General features: G+C 46.0%; 1 protein-coding gene and 1 long non-coding RNA gene across 3 annotated transcripts in view; both read left to right on the top strand.

Annotated features, from left to right (window-relative positions):
• LOC106609608 (exocyst complex component 4) overlaps positions 1-20958 on the top strand; it is a 260309-nt gene that overhangs the window by 169733 nt on the left and 69618 nt on the right. The window lies entirely within an intron of this gene.
• On the top strand, positions 9352-12886 carry LOC145880055 (uncharacterized). Its single transcript, XR_014392949.1, has 3 exons — positions 9352-11505; positions 11674-11839; positions 12043-12886. It is a non-coding gene; the product is annotated as an uncharacterized LOC145880055 (long non-coding RNA).

The following is a 20958-nucleotide window of genomic DNA, read 5'->3' as shown; positions in this document are numbered from 1 at the left end:
GCCATCTAGAATACAGAGATGGTGAAGGGCCATCTAGAATACAGAGATGGTGAGGGGCCATCTAGAATACAGAGATGGTGAAGTGCCATCTAGAATACAGAGATGGTGAGGGGACATCTAGAATACAGAGATGGTGAAGGGACATCTAGAATACAGAGATGGTGAAGGGACATCTAGAATACAGAGATGGTGAGGGGCCATCTAGAATACAGAGATGGTGAGGGGCCATCTAGAATACAGAGATGGTGAAGGGCCATCTAGAATACAGAGATGGTGAAGGGCCATCTAGAATACAGAGATGGTGAAGGGCCATCTAGAACACAGAGATGGTGAAGGGCCATCTAGAATACAGAGATGGTGAAGGGCCATCTAGAATACAGAGATGGTGAGGGGCCATCTAGAATACAGAGATGGTGAAGGGCCATCTAGAATACAGAGATGGTGAAGGGCCATCTAGAATACAGAGATGGTGAAGGGCCATCTAGAATACAGAGATGGTGAAGGGCCATCTAGAATACAGATTTTTTTACATTTTTTTTTTTTTAGTCATTTAGCAGACGCTCTTATCCAGAGCGACTTACAAATTGGTGCATTCACCTATAATATCCAGTGGAACAACCACTTTACAATAGTGCATCTAAATCTTTTAAGGGGGGGGTTAGAAGGATTACTTTATCCTATCCTAGGTATTCCTTGAAGAGGTGGGGTTTCAGGTGTCTCCGGAAGGTGGTGATTGACTCCGCTGTCCTGGCGTCGTGAGGGAGCTTGTTCCACCATTGGGGTGCCAGAGCAGCGAACAGTTTTGACTGGGCTGAGCGGGAACTGTGCTTCCTCAGAGGTAGGGAGGCGAGCAGGCCAGAGGTGGATGAACGGAGATGGTGAAGGGCCATCTAGAATACAGAGATGGTGAAGGGCCATCTAGAACACATGTGCTCCGAGTGAGTTAAATCCAAGGGTAAGAGACATTATGAGGGATCTGTCACTAGAATTGTTTCTGTGTGTGTCTCGATTTGTATTTATTATGGATCCCCATTAGCTGCTGCCAAGGCATTTAGAAAGTTTGCTTAGAAAATACAAGTCAGCTGGATGTAATGATGTCAGCTGGATGTAATGATGTCAGCTGGATGCAACGGAGTCTGCTGGATGCAACGGAGTCTGCTGGATGCAACGGAGTCTGCTGGATGTAGTGATGTCACACCAACAACAACAGAAACGATAGTGTCTAATAAAACAGTGGTTGAATTGTTACTCATTAATATATTTACAAAAGCCATCTCTACCACCTCTCAGGCAGCTTGTGAAAGCCAGCATGGATAGAATGCAATAATTGACTAATATTTGCCATATTGTAATAATTGACTAATATTTGCCATATTGTAATAATTGACTAATATTTGCCATATTGTAATAATTGACTAATATTTGCCATATTGTAATAATTGTCATGTGCCAACGTATTGCCACGGTCCGTGCCCTGGTGAAACATGCACTCCTGTACAGCTGAAATAATTGGATGATGAAACTTCCAACAGCCAACCAGAAAAGCAAGGTGAAGCAATTCAGGCATTCTTGCAAGTCAAGACAATCCTTGTCCTGCAAATAAACATTATTTTAATAGTTGAAAAAATAGAATTTGCTTGCAGTAGGCATTTTAAATGAAATGTGGACTGGAGCTTTATAGTTACGTGATGACATCACGTGCCCCGCGTAGCTTAAATATGATTCGTCATTCATCCTTTATTCGAAAAATACTGTTCCATCATCATTTGCCGCAATAAAGAAAGGTCGACCCCAGAAAATCCACCCCTGTCGAACAGATGACAATGTTGTTCATCTTTAGAACATTTCTCCAACTCTACATCTGCCATTTCCATTGCACACGTCACAATGATTTGTTTTACGACATTGTATTTGACGGAGAACCTGGGTCAATGGAAATCTGCTGTGTGTGTGTGTGTGTGTGTGTGTGTGTGTGTGTGTGTGTGTGTGTGTGTGTGTGTGTGTGTGTGTGTGTGTGTGTGTGTGTGTGTGTGTGTGTGTGTGTGTGTGTGTGTGTGTGTGTGTGTGTGTGTGTGTGTGTGTGTGTGTGTGTGAGAGAACGTGCGTGTGTGAGAACGTGCATGCGCCTGTGTGTGTATACACTCCAGAATGTGTATGAACGTGTGTTTTAAGACATTGTGTGTATGCCAGTGTGTGTCTGCCCCTCTGTCTTTGTTAGCTCTCCATTCATAGTGAGAGAACACTGACAGTTCATTACAGCTCCTGGCTCGCAGTTCACTGGCGTTTGTTTACGATTATGACTTCTCCTTAACGAGGACTGCGGCATCTTGCTAATTACACTGCTAGGCTAATGAGCCTCTCTCCAGTTAGCAGGAGCTCCATAAAACGCTCCTTTTGTTTGGGGTTTTGGCTTTTTTAATTACGCCAATCAAAGAGGCCTGCCTGCTCCTTCCTCTACTGCCAGATACGCACATACAAGACCCAGGCCCTCTTGCTGTGCATGTGCGCATGTGTGTCTGTGTGCGTGAGAAGTCCGACCGATCCCCACCGCGTCCTGGCGGCTGGTTGGTCTCAGTGTGACAGCGGGCCACTACTTTTGATGGGCTACTCCAGTCCTCAGTGCTCCCTGCTCACTCAAGATGGCAGGTGGCTTTACGGAGGAAAGAGACTGAAGGAGACGACGTTCCACCGCTGTCACTTACCAGAGGTGGACAGCTATAGAACAATACATCCTTCTGTATCAGTGTTTTAAAGGGAAGCTGCTGTAGGTTAAAGGAGCTGTTCTAGTTGTTTACATCATCACATTCCTGTTACGTGTTGGGTCTTTCTCAGGCCTTATGTAGATGGGAAATGGTGCATGCCTGCTGTTTGGGGGGGGGGGGGGGGGGGGGTGTCCATGCATGCGCACACACAAGTGTGTTCCCACAGCAGGTGTTCTAAGAGTGGGGCCACACAACTGGCACTTGAACCAATGGGCTGAAAGGACAGAGACATGTTGCTACACTACATTAAACACACTCACTCTACCTTGGCTGCCATCACACAGGAAACAGCAGGGGACCCCATTTATAGGTGCACCTGCCATCCACTCCACCACAACACACATGTATGTACATGGGGTTAGGGGAAGGCAGTAGTGGACATACCTGGCGGACACACAGAGTGGGTTGCTGTGTTTTGGGCTTGGAGGGGAGATGTTGCTCCATCCAGACTCACATACAGCTGTGTAGCATTGTCATGAGGAGATGTTCTGTACCCCCACACTGTAGCGTTAGCTGTTACCATATAGGACAACACACCCTGGGATATCACGGGACGCCGTGGTTAAATAAAGGTCACTATTAGAGATTTACTTCTTTACCTTTCTAGACGATTTGATACGTTATCTAGAGACATGGGTTCTGATACCATACAGGAACCATACGTTATCTATAGACATGGGCTCTGATACCATACAGGAACCATACGTTATCTATAGACATGGGCTCTGATACCATACAGGAACCATACGTTATCTATAGACATGGGCTCTGATACCATACAGGAACCATACGTTATCTATAGACATGGGTTCTGATACCATACAGGAACCATACGTTATCTATAGACATGGGTTCTGATACCATACAGGAACCATACGTTATCTATAGACATGGGCTCTGATACCATACAGGAACCATACGTTATCTATAGACATGGGTTCTGATACCATACAGGAACCATACGTTATCTATAGACATGGGCTCTGATACCATACAGGAACCATACGTTATCTATAGACATGGGCTCTGATACCATACAGGAACCATACGTTATCTATAGACATGGACTCTGATACCATACAGGAACCATACATTATCTATAGACATGGGTTCTGATACCATACAGGAACCATACGTTATCTATAGACATGGGCTCTGATACCATACAGGAACCATACGTTATCTATAGACATGGGCTCTGATACCATACAGGAACCATACATTATCTATAGACATGGGCTCTGATACCATACAGGAACCATACGTTATCTATAGACATGGGCTCTGATACCATACAGGAACCATATGTTATCTATAGACATGGGCTCTGATACCATACAGGAACCATACGTTATCTATAGACATGGGCTCTGATACCATACAGGAACCATACGTTATCTATAGACAACGGCTCTGATACCATACAGGAACCATACGTTATCTATAGACATGGGCTCTGATACCATACAGGAACCATACGTTATCTATAGACATGGGCTCTGATACCATACAGGAACCATACGTTATCTATAGACATGGGCTCTGATACCATACAGGAACCATACGTTATCTATAGACATGGGCTCTGATACCATACAGGAACCATACATTATCTATAGACATGGGCTCTGATACCATACAGGAACCATACGTTATCTATAGACATGGGCTCTGATACCATACAGGAACCATATGTTATCTATAGACATGGGCTCTGATACCATACAGGAACCATACGTTATCTATAGACATGGGCTCTGATACCATACAGGAACCATACGTTATCTATAGACATGGGCTCTGATACCATACAGGAACCATACGTTATCTATAGACATGGGCTCTGATACCATACAGGAACCATACGTTATCTATAGACATGGGCTCTGATACCATACAGGAACCATACGTTATCTATAGACATGGGCTCTGATACCATACAGGAACCATACGTTATCTATAGACATGGGCTCTGATACCATACAGGAACCATACGTTATCTATAGACATGGGCTCTGATACCATACAGGAACCATACGTTATCTATAGACATGGGCTCTGATACCATACAGGAACCATACGTTATCTATAGACATGGGCTCTGATACCATACAGGAACCATACGTTATCTATAGACATGGGCTCTGATACCATACAGGAACCATACGTTATCTATAGACATGGGCTCTGATACCATACAGGAACCATACGTTATCTATAGACATGGGCTCTGATACCATACAGGAACCATACGTTATCTATAGACATGGGCTCTGATACCATACAGGAACCATACGTTATCTATAGACATGGGCTCTGATACCATACAGGAACCATACGTTATCTATAGACATGGGCTCTGATACCATACAGGAACCATACGTTATCTATAGACATGGGCTCTGATACCATACAGGAACCATACGTTATCTATAGACATGGGCTCTGATACCATACAGGAACCATACGTTATCTAGAGACATGGGCTCTGATACCATACAGGACCCATACGTTATCTATAGACATGGGCTCTGATACCATACAGGAACCATACATTATCTATAGACATGGGCTCTGATACCATACAGGAACCATACGTTATCTATAGACATGGACTCTGATACCATACAGGAACCATACGTTATCTATAGACATGGGTTCTGATACCATACAGGAACCATACGTTATCTATAGACATGGGCTCTGATACCATACAGGAACCATACGTTATCTATAGACATGGGCTCTGATACCATACAGGAACCATACGTTATCTATAGACATGGGCTCTGATACCATACAGGAACCATACGTTATCTATAGACATGGGCTCTGATACCATACAGGAACCATACGTTATCTATAGACATGGGCTCTGATACCATACAGGAACCATACGTTTTAGTGTGTGTGTGTGAATGATATACAGTGCATTCAGAAAGTATTCATACCCCTTGACTTTTTCCACATTTTGTTACATTACAGCCTTATTCTAAAATTAATAAAATAAAGAAATATCCTCAGCAATCTACACACAATACCCCATAACGACGTCACAATACCCATAACGACGAAGCAAAAACAGGTTTTTAGAATTGTTGTATTGACCTTATTTACATAAGTATTCAGACCCTTTGCTATGAGACTCGAGATTGAGCTCAGGTGCATCCTGTTTCCATTGATCATCCTTGAGATGTTTCTACAACTTGATTGGAATCCACCTGTGGTCAATTCAATTGATTGGACATGATTTGGAAAGGCACACACCTGTCTATATAAGGTCCAACAGTTCACAGTGCATGTCAGAGCAAAACCCAAGACATGAGGTCAAAGTAATTGTCGGTGGAGAATTATTTAAGGTCCCCAAGAACACAGTGGCCTCCATCATTTTTAAGTGGAAGAAGTTTCGAACCACCAAGACTCTTCCTAGAGCTGGCCTCCCGGCCAAACTGAGCAATCGGGGGAGAAGGGCCTTGGTCAGGGAGGTGGCCAAAAACACAATGGTCACTCTGACAGAGCTCCAGAGTTCCTCTGTGGAGATGGGAGAACCTTCCGGAAGGACAACCATCTCTGCAGCACTCCATCAATCAGGCCTTCATGGTAGAGTGGCCAGACGGAAGCCACTCCTTAGTAAAAGGCACATGGCAGCCTGCTTGGAGTTTGCCAAAAGGCACCTAAAGACCATGAGAAACAAGATTTTCTGGTCTGATGAAACCAAGATTGTGGTCCCGTGTGGCTCAGTTGGTAGAGCATGGTGTTTGCAACGCCAGGGTTGTGGGTTCGATTCCCACGGGGGACCAGTACGGGGAAGAAAAAAAAAAATGTATGAAATGTATGCATTCACTACTGTAAGTCGCTCTGGATAAGAGCGTCTGCTAAATGACTAAAATGTAAAATGTAAATGTAATGTAACTCTTTGGCATGAATGCCAAGCGTCACGTCTGGAGGAAACTTGGCACCATCCCTACGGTGAAGTATGGAGGTGGCAGCATCATGCTGTGGGGATGTTTTTCAGCGGCAGGGACCGGGATCGAGGAAAAGATGAACGGAGAAAAGTACAGAGAAAAGTACAGGACCTCGAACTGGGGGAAGGTTTACCTTCCAACAGGACAACGATTATCAGCACACAGCCAAGGCAACGCAGGAGTGGCTTCGGGACAAGTCTCTGAATGTCCTTGAGTTGCCCGGACTTGAACCCGATATAACATCACTGGAGAGACCTGAAAATCGCTGTGCAGCAACGCTCCCCATCCAACCTGACTGAGCTTGAGAGGATCTGCAGAGAAGAATGGGAGAAACTCCCCAAATACAGGTGTGCCAAGCTTGTAGCGTCATACCTAAGAAGACTCAATGCTGTAATTGCTGCCTAAGGTGCTTCAACAAAGTACTGAGTAAAGGGTACTTAGAATACTTATGTTAATGTGATATTTCTGTTTTATAATGTTTGTCCAAAAATGTCTAAAAAAGTGTTTGCTTTGTCATTATGGGGTATTGTGATGTCATTATGTGGTATTGTGATGTCATTATGGGGTATTGTGTGTAGATTGATGAGGGGAAAAAACATTTAATCAATTTTAGAATAAGGCTGTAACGTAACAAAATGTTGAAAAAGTCAAGGGGTCTGAATACTTTCCCTAATGCACTGTATGTCAGTATATAATTCTGAATATCTCCCTCATATGGGCAATCAATGAACTCTGACCTGATGATACTGACATGGGCTTGTGACTTTAGAGGGGGGTCAAGGTGAATTTAACACCCCAGTCCTGGCAAGAGACCTGATAACACATCCAACCATATAGCAGCCATACGATAATAATAATGATATGTTAAACATCCTACCTGTCACTAGGCCCCAGCAGTGTGTAAGGGAAGAGTGTGTATGATATTAATATGAGACTGTATGGCTATCAGTCGGCCAGGACACAGGCCCTATGATAACACCAGTGTGTTATTGTAGTCCAGTATGTAGAGTGTATGATCCAATCGTGTCTTTGTGATAACATGGAGCCAGGTGATTGGTCAGAAGGCCCAGCAGGGGTTATAAATAAGAAAGAGAAGCATGTATTCTCTGTCTCTCTCTCTGTCTCTCTCTCTCTCTCTGTCTCTCTCCTCTCTGTCTCTCTCTCTGTCTCTCTCTCTGTCTCTCTCTCTGTCTCTCTCTCTGTCTCTCTCTCTGTCTCTCTCTCTCTGTCTCTCTCTCTGTCTCTCTCTCTGTCTCTCTCTCTGTCTCTCTCTCTGTCTCTCTCTCTGTTTCTCTCTCTGTCTCTCTCTCTGTCTCTCTCCTCTGTCTCTCTCTCTCTGTCTCTCTCTCTCTGTCTCTCTCTCTCTCTCTCTCGCTCTCTCTCTCTTCTCTCTCGTCTCCTCTCTCTCTCTGTTTCTCTCTCTGTCTCTCTCTCTGTCTCTCTCTCTGTCTCTCTCTCTGTCTCTCTCTCTGTCTCTCTCTCTGTCTCTCTCTCTGTTTCTCTCTCTGTCTCTCTCTCTGTCTCTCTCTCTGTCTCTCTCTCTCTCTCTCCTCTCTGTTCTCTCTCTCTGTCTCTCTCTCTGTCTCTCTCTCTGTCTCTCTCTCTGTCTCTCTCTCTCTCTCTCTCTGTTTCTCTCTCTGTCTCTCTCTCTGTCTCTCTCTGCTCTCTCTCTCTCTGTCTCTCTCTCTGTCTCTCTCTCTGTCTCTCTCTCTGTTTCTCTCTCTGTCTCTCTCTCTGTCTCTCTCTCTGTCTCTCTCTCTGTCTCTCTCTCTGTCTCTCTCTCTGTCTCTCTCTCTCTCTGTCTCTCTCTCTGTCTCTCTCTCTGTCTCTCTCTCTGTCTCTCTCTCTGTCTCTCTCTCTGTTTCTCTCTCTGTCTCTCTCTCTGGTCTCTCTCTCTGTCTCTCTCTCTCTGTCTCTCTCTCTGTCTCTCTCTCTCTGTTTCTGTCTCTCTCTGCTCCCCGTCTCTCTCTGCTCTCGCTCTCTGCTCTCTCTGTCTCTCTCTCTCTGTTTCTCTCTGTTTCTCTCTCTGTCTCTCTCTCTCTGTCTCTCTCTCTCTGTTTCTCTCTCTGTTTCTCTCTCTGTCTCTCTCTCTCTGTTTCTCTCTGTTTCTCTCTCTGTCTCTCTCTCTCTGTCTCTCTCTCTGTCTCTCTCTCTGTTTCTCTCTCTGTCTCTCTCTCTCTGTTTCTCTCTGTTTCTCTCTCTGTCTCTCTCTCTGTCTCTCTCTCTCTGTTTCTCTCTCTGTTTCTCTCTCTGTTTCTCTCTCTGTCTCTCTGTCTCTCTCTCTGTCTCTCTCTCTCTGTTTCTCTCTGTTTCTCTCTCTGTCTCTCTCTCTCTGTCTCTCTCTCTCTGTTTCTCTCTCTGTTTCTCTCTCTGTCTCTCTCTCTCTGTTTCTCTCTGTTTCTCTCTCTGTCTCTCTCTCTCTGTCTCTCTCTCTGTCTCTCTCTCTCTGTCTCTCTCTCTCTGTTTCTCTCTGTTTCTCTCTCTGTCTCTCTCTCTCTGTCTCTCTCTCTCTGTTTCTCTCTCTGTTTCTCTCTCTGTCTCTCTCTCTCTGCTCTCTCGTTTCTCTCTCTGTCTCTCTCTCTGTTTCTCTCTCTGTTTCTCTCTCCTGTCTCTCTCTCTGTCTCTCTCTCTCTGTCTCTCTCTCTCTCTGTTTCTCTCTCTGTTTCTCTCTCTGTTTCTCTCCTCTTGTTCTCCTCTCCCTGCCTGTTTACTGGTCATCTTTTTTCATTTCGTTTAACCCTCCTCCCCTTTCTCTCCCTCTTCCTTCCTTCCTTCTTCTCTGTGTCTGGTTAGTGGTGGTAGCAGTGTGATGCTATCTGTCCAGTGTTCCTGTTCCCCCTGATTGGTTTATTTAATTAGTCTCCTCTATCCAGGAGGGTGGTCAGTCTACAGACCAGAACTGGAGATTGGCTCCATTAATCTCTTGGATGGGGGTCCCTACACACACACATACACACACACACACACACACACACACACACACACACACACACACACACACACACACACACACACACACACACACACACACACACACACACACACACACACACAGGCATGCATTCACACACGACGGGGTGATGAAGCCACCACTGAATCATATCCAGTCATTTTGCTCTTGAAATGTTGTTGTGACGTTATGTCCATGTCTCCTGTTGTGACGTTATGTCCATGTCTCCTGTTGTGACGTTATGTCCATGTCTCCTGTTGTGACGTTATGTCCACGTCTCCTGTTGTGACGTTATGTCCACGTCTCCTGTTGTGACGTTATGTCCATGTCTCCTGTTGTGACGTTTTGTCCATGTCTCCTGTTGTGACGTTATGTCCATGTCTCCTGTTGTGACGTTATGTCCATGTCTCCTGTTGTGACGTTATGTCCATGTCTCCTGTTGTGACGTTATGTCCATGTCTCCTGTTGTGACGTTATGTCCATGTCTCCTGTTGTGACGTTATGTCCATGTCTCCTGTTGTGACGTTATGTCCATGTCTCCTGTTGTGACGTTATGTCCATGTCTCCTGTTGTGACGTTATGTCCATGTCTCCTGTTGTGACGTTATGTCCATGTCTCCTGTTGTGACGTTATGTCCATGTCTCCTGTTGTGACGTTATGTCCATGTCTCCTGTTGTGACGTTATGTCCACGTCTCCTGTTGTGACGTTATGTCCACGTCTCCTGTTGTGACGTTATGTCCATGTCTCCTGTTGTGACGTTATGTCCATGTCTCCTGTTGTGACGTTATGTCCATGTCTCCTGTTGTGACGTTATGTCCACGTCTCCTGTTGTGACGTTTTGTCCACGTGTCCGTGTGTGTGTGTGTGTGTGTGTGTTTGGATTCTGTACAAGCCGAGGCCAAACCAAAGCCATAATTACATTAAACAACCAATCCAAGCTGTTTGTTCACACTGTGGGATGTTAAGTGCCGTTCTGATTCGTTACCAGCCAGCCTATTCCCTACATAGTGCACTACTTTTGACCTGGGCCTATAGGGTTCTGGTGATGAGTAGTAGACTGTATAGGGAGTAGAAGTCCATTTTGGGACACAGCCCAGTAATGTATCCATTGAAGGGTGTTTGTGTTAACCTCTTGACTGGGGCTGGATGGAACGCTGATTATATCTGTAGCCACGTCATTTGCTGGAGAGCACCCTGAATTACAGATGTGTTCATATGCCAATGGTCTGCTAATGAATTTGACCTTTTTAATTTCCCTCTGCTTATTTACATGCACACACACACACACACACACACACACACACACACACACACACACACACACACACACACACACACACACACACACACACACACACTGTCCCAACTTCCCACCCTTCCACCCCCACAAACGGTTGTCTAATGACACTGACCTTTTTATTCGCTGTGTTTGTTGATGTGTTTATCAGCTGTCTGCTGATTGGCTCCTGCGGTGGTGGGTTGGGAGCCCGTTATTAAGCACCTCTCAGGGCCGCGAGGACAACAACAGGCAATCACAGAACAATCCCCAGTTAGCTGCATTGTGTTGATGTGTGATTAGGACCACAGGACTCCTCTGGGTGTCTGAGAGCACAGGACAAAGGTGGGGAGACAGACTGGGTGTCTGAGAGCACAGGACAAAGGTGGGGAGACAGACTGGGTGTCTGAGAGAGAACAGGATGGAGGTGGGGAGACAGACTGGGTGTCTGAGAGAGAACAGGATGGAGGTGGGGAGACAGACTGGGTGTCTGAGAGAGAACAGGATGAAGGTGGGGAGACAGACTGGGTGTCTGAGAGAACAGGATGAAGGTGGGGAGACAGACTGGGTGTCTGAGAGAGAACAGGATGAAGGTGGGGAGACAGACTGGGTGTCTGAGAGAGAACAGGATGAAGGTGGGGAGACAGACTGGGTGTCTGAGAGAGAACAGGATGAAGGTGGGGAGACAGACTGGGTGTCTGAGAGAGAACAGGATAAAGGTGGGGAGACAGACTGGGTGTCTGAGAGAACAGGATGAAGGTGGGGAGACAGACTGGGTGTCTGAGAGAGAACAGGATGAAGGTGGGGAGACAGACTGGGTGTCTGAGAGAGAACAGGATAAAGGTGGGGAGACAGACTGGGTGTCTGAGAGAGAACAGGATGAAGGTGGGGAGACAGACTGGGTGTCTGAGAGAACAGGACGAAGGTGGGGAGACAGACTGGGTGTCTGAGAGAGCACAGGACAAAGATGGGGAGACAGACTGGGTGCTGAGAGAGAACAGGATGAAGGTGGGGAGACAGACTGGGTGTCTGAGAGAACAGGATGAAGGTGGGGAGACAGACTGGGTGTCTGAGAGAACAGGATGAAGGTGGGGAGACAGACTGGGTGTCTGAGAGAGAACAGGATGAAGGTGGGGAGACAGACTGGGTGTCTGAGAGAGCACAGGACAAAGGTGGGGAGACAGACTGGGTGTCTGAGAGAACAGGATGAAGGTGGGGAGACAGACTGGGTGTCTGAGAGAACAGGATGAAGGTGGGGAGACAGACTGGGTGTCTGAGAGAACAGGATGAAGGTGGGGAGACAGACTGGGTGTCTGAGAGAACAGGATGAAGGTGGGGAGACAGACTGGGTGTCTGAGAGAACAGGACGAAGGTGGGGAGACAGACTGGGTGTCTGAGAGAACAGGATGAAGGTGGGGAGACAGACTGGGTGTCTGAGAGAGAACAGGATGAAGGTGGGGAGACAGACTGGGTGTCTGAGAGAACAGGATGAAGGTGGGGAGACAGACTGGGTGTCTGAGAGAACAGGATGAAGGTGGGGAGACAGACTGGGTGTCTGAGAGAACAGGATGAAGGTGGGGAGACAGACTGGGTGTCTGAGAGAACAGGATGAAGGTGGGGAGACAGACTGGATGTCTGAGAGAGAACAGGATGAAGGTGGGGAGACAGACTGGGTGTCTGAGAGAACAGGATGAAGGTGGGGAGACAGACTGGGTGTCTGAGAGAACAGGATGAAGGTGGGGAGACAGACTGGGTGTCTGAGAGAACAGGATGAAGGTGGGGAGACAGACTGGGTGTCTGAGAGAGAACAGGATGAAGGTGGGGAGACAGACTGGGTGTCTGAGAGAACAGGATGAAGGTGGGGAGACAGACTGGGTGTCTGAGAGAGAACAGGATGAAGGTGGGGAGACAGACTGGGTGTCTGAGAGAGAACAGGATGGAGGTGGGGAGACAGACTGGGTGTCTGAGAGAACAGGATGAAGGTGGGGAGACAGACTGGGTGTCTGAGAGAACAGGATTGCAGGTGGGGAGACAGACTGGGTGTCTGAGAGAGAACAGGATGAAGGTGGGGAGACAGACTGGGTGTCTGAGAGAGAACAGGATGAAGGTGGGGAGACAGACTGGGTGTCTGAGAGAGAACAGGATGAAGGTGGGGAGACAGACTGGGTGTCTGAGAGAGAACAGGACGAAGGTGGGGAGACAGACTGGGTGTCTGAGAGAGAACAGGACGAAGGTGGGGAGACAGACTGGGTGTCTGAGAGAGAACAGGATGAAGGTGGGGAGACAGACTGGGTGTCTGAGAGAGAACAGGATGAAGGTGGGGAGACAGACTGGGTGTCTGAGAGAGAACAGGATGAAGGTGGGGAGACAGACTGGGTGTCTGAGAGAGAACAGGATGAAGGTGGGGAGACAGACTGGGTGTCTGAGAGAGAACAGGATGAAGGTGGGGAGACAGACTGGGTGTCTGAGAGAGAACAGGATGAAGGTGGGGAGACAGACTGGGTGTCTGAGAGAGAACAGGATGAAGGTGGGGAGACAGACTGGGTGTCTGAGAGAGAACAGGATGAAGGTGGGGAGACAGACTGGGTGTCTGAGAGAGAACAGGATGAAGGTGGGGAGACAGACTGGGTGTCTGAGAGAGAACAGGATGAAGGTGGGGAGACAGACTGGGTGTCTGAGAGAGAACAGGACGAAGGTGGGGAGACAGACTGGGTGTCTGAGAGAGAACAGGACGAAGGTGGGGAGACAGACTGGGTGTCTGAGAGAGAACAGGACGAAGGTGGGGAGACAGACTGGGTGTCTGAGAGAGAACAGGACGAAGGTGGGGAGACAGACTGGGTGTCTGAGAGAGAACAGGACGAAGGTGGGGAGACAGACTGGGTGTCTGAGAGAGAACAGGATGAAGGTGGGGAGACAGACTGGGTGTCTGAGAGAGAACAGGATGAAGGTGGGGAGACAGACTGGGTGTCTGAGAGAACAGGATGAAGGTGGGGAGACAGACTGGGTGTCTGAGAGAACAGGATGAAGGTGGGGAGACAGACTGGGTGTCTGAGAGAGAACAGGACGAAGGTGGGGAGACAGACTGGGTGTCTGAGAGAGAACAGGACGAAGGTGGGGAGACAGACTGGGTGTCTGAGAGAGAACAGGACGAAGGTGGGGAGACAGACTGGGTGTCTGAGAGAGAACAGGACGAAGGTGGGGAGACAGACTGGGTGTCTGAGAGAGAACAGGATGAAGGTGGGGAGACAGACTGGGTGTCTGAGAGAGAACAGGATGAAGGTGGGGAGACAGACTGGGTGTCTGAGAGAGAACAGGATGAAGGTGGGGAGACAGACTGGGTGTCTGAGAGAGAACAGGATGAAGGTGGGGAGACAGACTGGGTGTCTGAGAGAGAACAGGATGAAGGTGGGGAGACAGACTGGGTGTCTGAGAGAGAACAGGATGAAGGTGGGGAGACAGACTGGGTGTCTGAGAGAGAACAGGATGAAGGTGGGGAGACAGACTGGGTGTCTGAGAGAGAACAGGATGAAGGTGGGGAGACAGACTGGGTGTCTGAGAGAGAACAGGATGAAGGTGGGGAGACAGACTGGGTGTCTGAGAGAGAACAGGATGAAGGTGGGGAGACAGACTGGGTGTCTGAGAGAGAACAGGATGAAGGTGGGGAGACAGACTGGGTGTCTGAGAGAGAACAGGATGAAGGTGGGGAGACAGACTGGGTGTCTGAGAGAGAACAGGATGAAGGTGGGGAGACAGACTGGGTGTCTGAGAGAGAACAGGACGAAGGTGGGGAGACAGACTTGCTGGATGCACACACACACGCGGATCCACACATTTGAACACAGATATTGTACATTCTCAAACACAGGCTCACCCTAAAACTGTGGACACAGATTTACCTATACACACACACACACACACACACACACACACCCCACAGGTTTACCTATAAACACACACACCCCACAGGTTTACCTATAAACACACACACCCCACAGTTTACCTATAAACACACACACCCCACAGGTTTACCTGTAAACACACACACCCCACAGGTTTACCTGTAAACACACACACCCCACAGGTTTACCTGTAAACACACACACCCCACAGGTTTACCTGTAAACACACACACCCTACAGGTTTACCTGTAAACACACACACACCCCACAGGTTTACCTGTAAACACACACACACACCACAGGTTTACCTATAAACACACACACACAGACACCACAGGTTTACCTATAAACACACACACCCACACACCACAGGTTTACCTATAAACACACACACCCACACACCACAGGTTTACCTATAAACACACACACCCACACACCACAGGTTTACCTATAAACACACACACACCACAGGTTTACCTATAAACACACACACACCACAGGTTTACCTATAAACACACACACCCCACAGGTTTACCTATAAACACACACACCCCACAGGTTTACCTATAAACACACACACCCCACAGGTTTACCTATAAACACACACACCCCACAGGTTTACCTATAAACACACACACCCCACAGGTTTACCTGTAAACACACACACCCACACCCCACAAGTTTACCTATAAACACACACGTACACCACAGGTTTACCTATAAACACACACACACACCACAGGTTTACCTGTAAACACACACACACACACACCACAGGTTTACCTATATACACACACACACACCACAGGTTTACCTATAAACACACACACACACACACACACACACACACACACACACACACACACACTAGTAAACACTCAAGTTATTCTGGTGTTTATGACTAAATGAGACTCCACCGTAAAAAAAAATGGTTGAACACCCAACTTTATAGGGCCATATGCAATATAACAATCCATTTAGATGTGATTCCATTTACCCAAATGTTGTTTGGAATGCATCGCTCCTCTATTTGTCATAAAATGGATTGGGCCTAACCAGCTGTTAAAAATGTTGATTTTGCACCTTATAAAAATGAATGAATCTCTACGATTTGTACCTAAAATCCCTTTTACCTGTTTTCACAGCTCAGTGTGTCTGTGTGTGTTCACAGTATATCTAGGGAGGGAGAGAGACGGACGATTTGGCTCAAGGTATAACCGGCTCCTAGCAGTGTGGCTGCTGAAGGATAGTGTGTGTTGGGACAAAGTCTGTTTGTCTGAGGAAAGAGGAGCAAGGAAGTTGTAATGTCAGACCTTGGTTTGAAGGAAAAGGGAGTTTACTTTGAGCCTATGATACAAGTTCAACTGTCATGTGGCTGAGTGAACATCTCCATCTATAAACTGATCACCCAACTCAGTGGTTGCCATGGGTGATGCTTTGAGTGGGCGGGTTCCGCCTCCGCCCCTCCTCCAGAGTGTAATGATGCGACCATCACCGTGGTAACCCCCTGAGGAGAACGGAGGGAGAGAGAGGGGATGTGTGTGTGTACATCTTCATTAGCACCATGGTGATATGTATTTCATTGCCTTCTGTGGGGGGGGGGCTCTCTGTGCTACATTAGGTCCATATGGAACCTTTTTGGGGGTACACACACACACACACACACACACACACACACACACGTACACACACACACACACACACACACACACACACCACACACACACACACACACACACACCACACACACGACACACGTACACACGTACACACACACACAGTACACACGTACACACACACACACAGTACACACGTACACACTCACACAGTACACACACACACACACACACACACACACAGTACACACACACACACACACAGTACACACACACACACAGTACACACACACACACACACACACACACACACACACACACACACACACACACACACACACACAGTACACACTCACACAGTACACACACACACAGTACACACACACACACGACCCCACTGAGTGAACATCTCTACATCTATAACCTGATCACCCAACCCAGTGGTTGCTATGGGTGATGCTTTGTTGTGGGCAGGTTCCTCCGCCTCCCCTCTGCCGGGGTGTAATGATGCTGCCATCACCGTGGTAACCCCCTGAGGAGAAAGGAGGAAGAGAGAGCGAGGGATGATTAGGAGGTTTGACATAGAATGCTGTCTGGGGAAACCACAACATTCTCAGGATTGTGTTAGGGTCGGAGTCACAACTCAATCTGTGTGTGTGTGTGTGTGTGTGTGTGTGTGTGTGTGTGTGTGAGTGTGATATAAGCACACACAGCATCCAAGGCGATGGTGGTGGTGATGATGATAAGGGTTTTAACCCACCCTGGCAAAGCACATTCTGCTCTTTCATGTTGTGACCACCCCCCCGTGGATACAGTCAAATATACAAGATTGTCATCTTACTGCATGTGGCATGTCTAGCTGTGCACTGTTGAATAGCGGAAACCGGGTTACTGACATTTCCCGAGATTTGCCACTCCCTTTTCCCGGGATAAAGAACTGTGAGAAACCGGTAAATGATAATAAATATTTTCTATGGACAGCATGACGTTGAATAGGACTGTTATGCTGTGTCTAAATCTGTCTTCTCTGTGGACCACGGCCTACTCTGCTATCTGCATGATGAATCATCAACGCTCCGAGTGGGGACAGACCTCGCATTTCCATATGGAACGCAGTTTACAATGCATGTTTCATCTCATCCTGGTCACTTTTTTTCTTGTGAAAGGTAGGACTACATTTGCTGTAGCATAGCCTATGCTACATTAATATCAGGATTGCATGCGTATCTAATTTACACATTTCTATCTGGCTTTTGGGGGTCACCTTATTTTTTCATTGTAAAGATGCAAAATTGCAGCTACAGAGTTTTAAAACAGCATATCACTCAAATATAATTGCTTTAAATCAGTGCGCACGCGACCACTCTGTCGTTCTCTCTCTCCATCAATTCTATTAAAATTGCATCCAAAATAGATAGGCTTAATCATCTTCAAGATATACAGTACCAGTCAAAAGTTTGGACACCTACTCATTCTAGGGTTTTTCTTTATTTTTACTATTTTCTGCATTGTAGAATAATAGTCAAGACATCAAAACTATGAAATAACACATATGGACTCATGTAGTAACCAGATAAGGGTTAAACAAATCAAAATACATTTGAAATTCTTCAAAGTACCCACCCTTTGCCTTGATATCAGTTTTGCACCCTTTTGGAATTCTCTCAACCAGCTTCACCTGGAATGCTTCTCCACCAGTCGTGAAGGAGTTCCCACATATGCTGCCACAGATGTTGGCTGCTTTTCCTTCACTCTGCGGTCCAACTCATCCCAAACCATCTCGATTGGGTTGAAGTCGGGTGATTGTAGAGGCCAGGTGCAGCACTCCATCACTCTCCTTCTTGGTGCTTCTTTCACATGCATTGCTTGCTGTTTGGGGTTTTAGACTGGGTTTCTGTACAGCACTTTGAGATATCAGCTGATGTACGAAGGGCTATATAAATACATTTGATTTGATTTGATTTTGGTCAAATAGCCCTTACACAGCCTGGATGTGTGTTGGGTCATTGTCCTGTTGAAAGACAAATGATAGTCCCACTAAGCGCAAACCAAATGGGATGGTGTATCGCTGCAGAATGCAGGGGTAGCCATGCTGGTTATTTTTAACTGTTTTTCATTTAACCTTTATTTAACTAGGCAAGTCAGTTAAGAACAGCAAAACACCAGTCTCAACGTCTACAGTGAAGAGGTGACGTTGGTGGTGTTTTGCAGGTACTATCTGGTGTTTTGCAGGTACTATTTAAAGAAGCTGCCAGTTGTGGACTTGTGAGGCGTCTGTTTCTCAAACTAGACTCTCTAATGTACTTGTCCTCTTGCTCAGTTGTGCACCGGGGCCTCCCACTTTTTTTATTCTGGTTAGAGCCAGTTTGCACTGTTCTGTGAAGGGAGTAGTACACAGCGTGAGATGAGATCTTCAGTTTCTTTGTAATTTCTCGCATGGAATAGCCTTCATTTCTCAGATCAAGAATAAACTGACGAGTTTCAGAAGAAAGTTCTTTGTTTCTGGCCATTTTGAGCCTGTAATCGAACCCACAAATGTTGATGCTCCAGATACTCAACTAGTCTAAAGAAGAACCAGTCTTATTGCTTCTTTAATCAGAACAACAGATTTCAGCTATGCTAACATAATTGCAAAAGGGTTTTCTAATGATCCATTTTAAAATGCTAAACTTGGATTAGCTAACACAACGTGCCATTGGAACACTGGAGTGATGGTTGCTGATAATGGTCCTCTGTATGCCTATGTAGATATTCCATAAAAAGTATTCCGTTTTCAGCTACGATAGTCATTTACAACATTAACAATGTCTACACTGTATTTCTGATCAATTTGATGTTATTTTAATGGACAAAAATGTGCTTTTCTTTCAAAAACAAGGATTTTTCCAAGTGACCCCAAACTTTTGAACGGTAGTGTGTATATACACACACCCACACAGTGCATTCAGAAAGTATTCACACCCCTTGACTTTTTCCACATTTTGTTACGTTACAGCCTCTAAAATGGATTGAATTGGTTTTTTTCTCCTCTTCAATCTACACACAATACCCCATAATGATGAAGCAAAAACATGTTTTTAGACATTTTTGTTTTCACTTTGTCATTATATGGTATTGTGTGTAGATTGATGAGGACATTTCAAAAATAATAATTTGAGAATAAGGCTGTAACGTAACAGATGTGGAAAAAGTCAAGGGGTCTGAATACTTTACAAATGCACTGTATACAGTGGCAAGAAAAAGTATGTGAACCCTTTGGAATTACCTGGATTTCTGCATAAATTAGTCATCAAATTTGATCTGATCTTCATCTAAGTCACAACAATAGCCAAACAGTCTCCTTAAACTAATAACACACACATTATTGTATTTTTCTTGTCTATATTGAATACGTCATTTAAACATTCACAGTGTAGGTTGGAAAAGGTATGTGAACCCCTAGGCTAATGACTTCTCCAAAAGTCCTATCAATGAGACAAGATTGGAGATGTTGGTTAGAGGTTGCCCTATAAAAAATACTCACAAAATTTGAGTTTGCTATTCGCAAGAAGTATTGCCTGATGTGAACCATGCCTTGAACAAAATAAATCTCAGAAGACCTAAGATTAAGAGTTGTTGACTTGCATAAAGCTGGAAAGGTTTACAAAAGTATCTCTAAAAGCCTTGATGTTCATCAGTCCATGGTAAGACACATTGTCTATAAATGGAGAAAGTTCAGCACTGTTTCTACTCTCCCTAGGAGTGGCCATCCTGCAAAGATGACTGCAAGAGCACAGCGCAGAATGCTCGATGAGGTTAAGAAGAATCCTAGAGTGTCAGCTAAAGACTTACAGAAGTCTCTGGAACATGCTAACATCTCTTTTGACGAGTCTACGATACGTAAAACACTAAACAAGAATGGTGTTCATGGGAGGACACCACGGAAGAAGCCACTGCTGTCCAAAAAAAAACATTGCTGCGCGTCTGAAGTTTGCAAAAGTGCACCTGGATGTTCCACAGCACTACTGGCAAAATATTCTGTGAACAGATGAAACTTCAGTTGAGTTGTTTGGAAGGAACACACAACACTATTTGTGGAGAAAAAAAGGCACAGCACACCACCATCAAAACCTCATCCCAACTGTAAAGTATGGTGGAGGGAGCATCATGATTTGGGACTGCTTTCCTGCCTCAGGGCCTGGATAGCTTGCTATCATCGAAGGAAAAATGAATTCCCAAGTATATCAAGACATTTTGCAGGAGAATGTAAGGCTATCTGTCCACCAATTGAAGCTCAACAGAAGTTGGGTGATGCAACACCCAAATCACAGAAGTAAATCAACAACAGATTGGCTTCAACAGAAGAAAATATGTCTTCTGGAGTGGCCCAGTCAGTCCTGACCTCAACCTGATTGAGATGGTGTGGCATGACCTCAAGAGTGGTTCACACCAGACATCCCAAGAATATTGCTGAACTGAAACGGTTTTCTAAAGAGGAATGGTCCAAAAT

Source organism: Salmo salar, chromosome 07, assembly GCF_965601325.2.
Source record: "Salmo salar chromosome 07, fSalSal1, whole genome shotgun sequence".
NCBI classification, from domain to species: domain Eukaryota; kingdom Metazoa; phylum Chordata; class Actinopteri; order Salmoniformes; family Salmonidae; genus Salmo; species Salmo salar.
The sequence above is the reverse complement of the archived record's forward strand: the minus strand, read 5'-3'. Positions and strand labels throughout refer to the sequence as shown.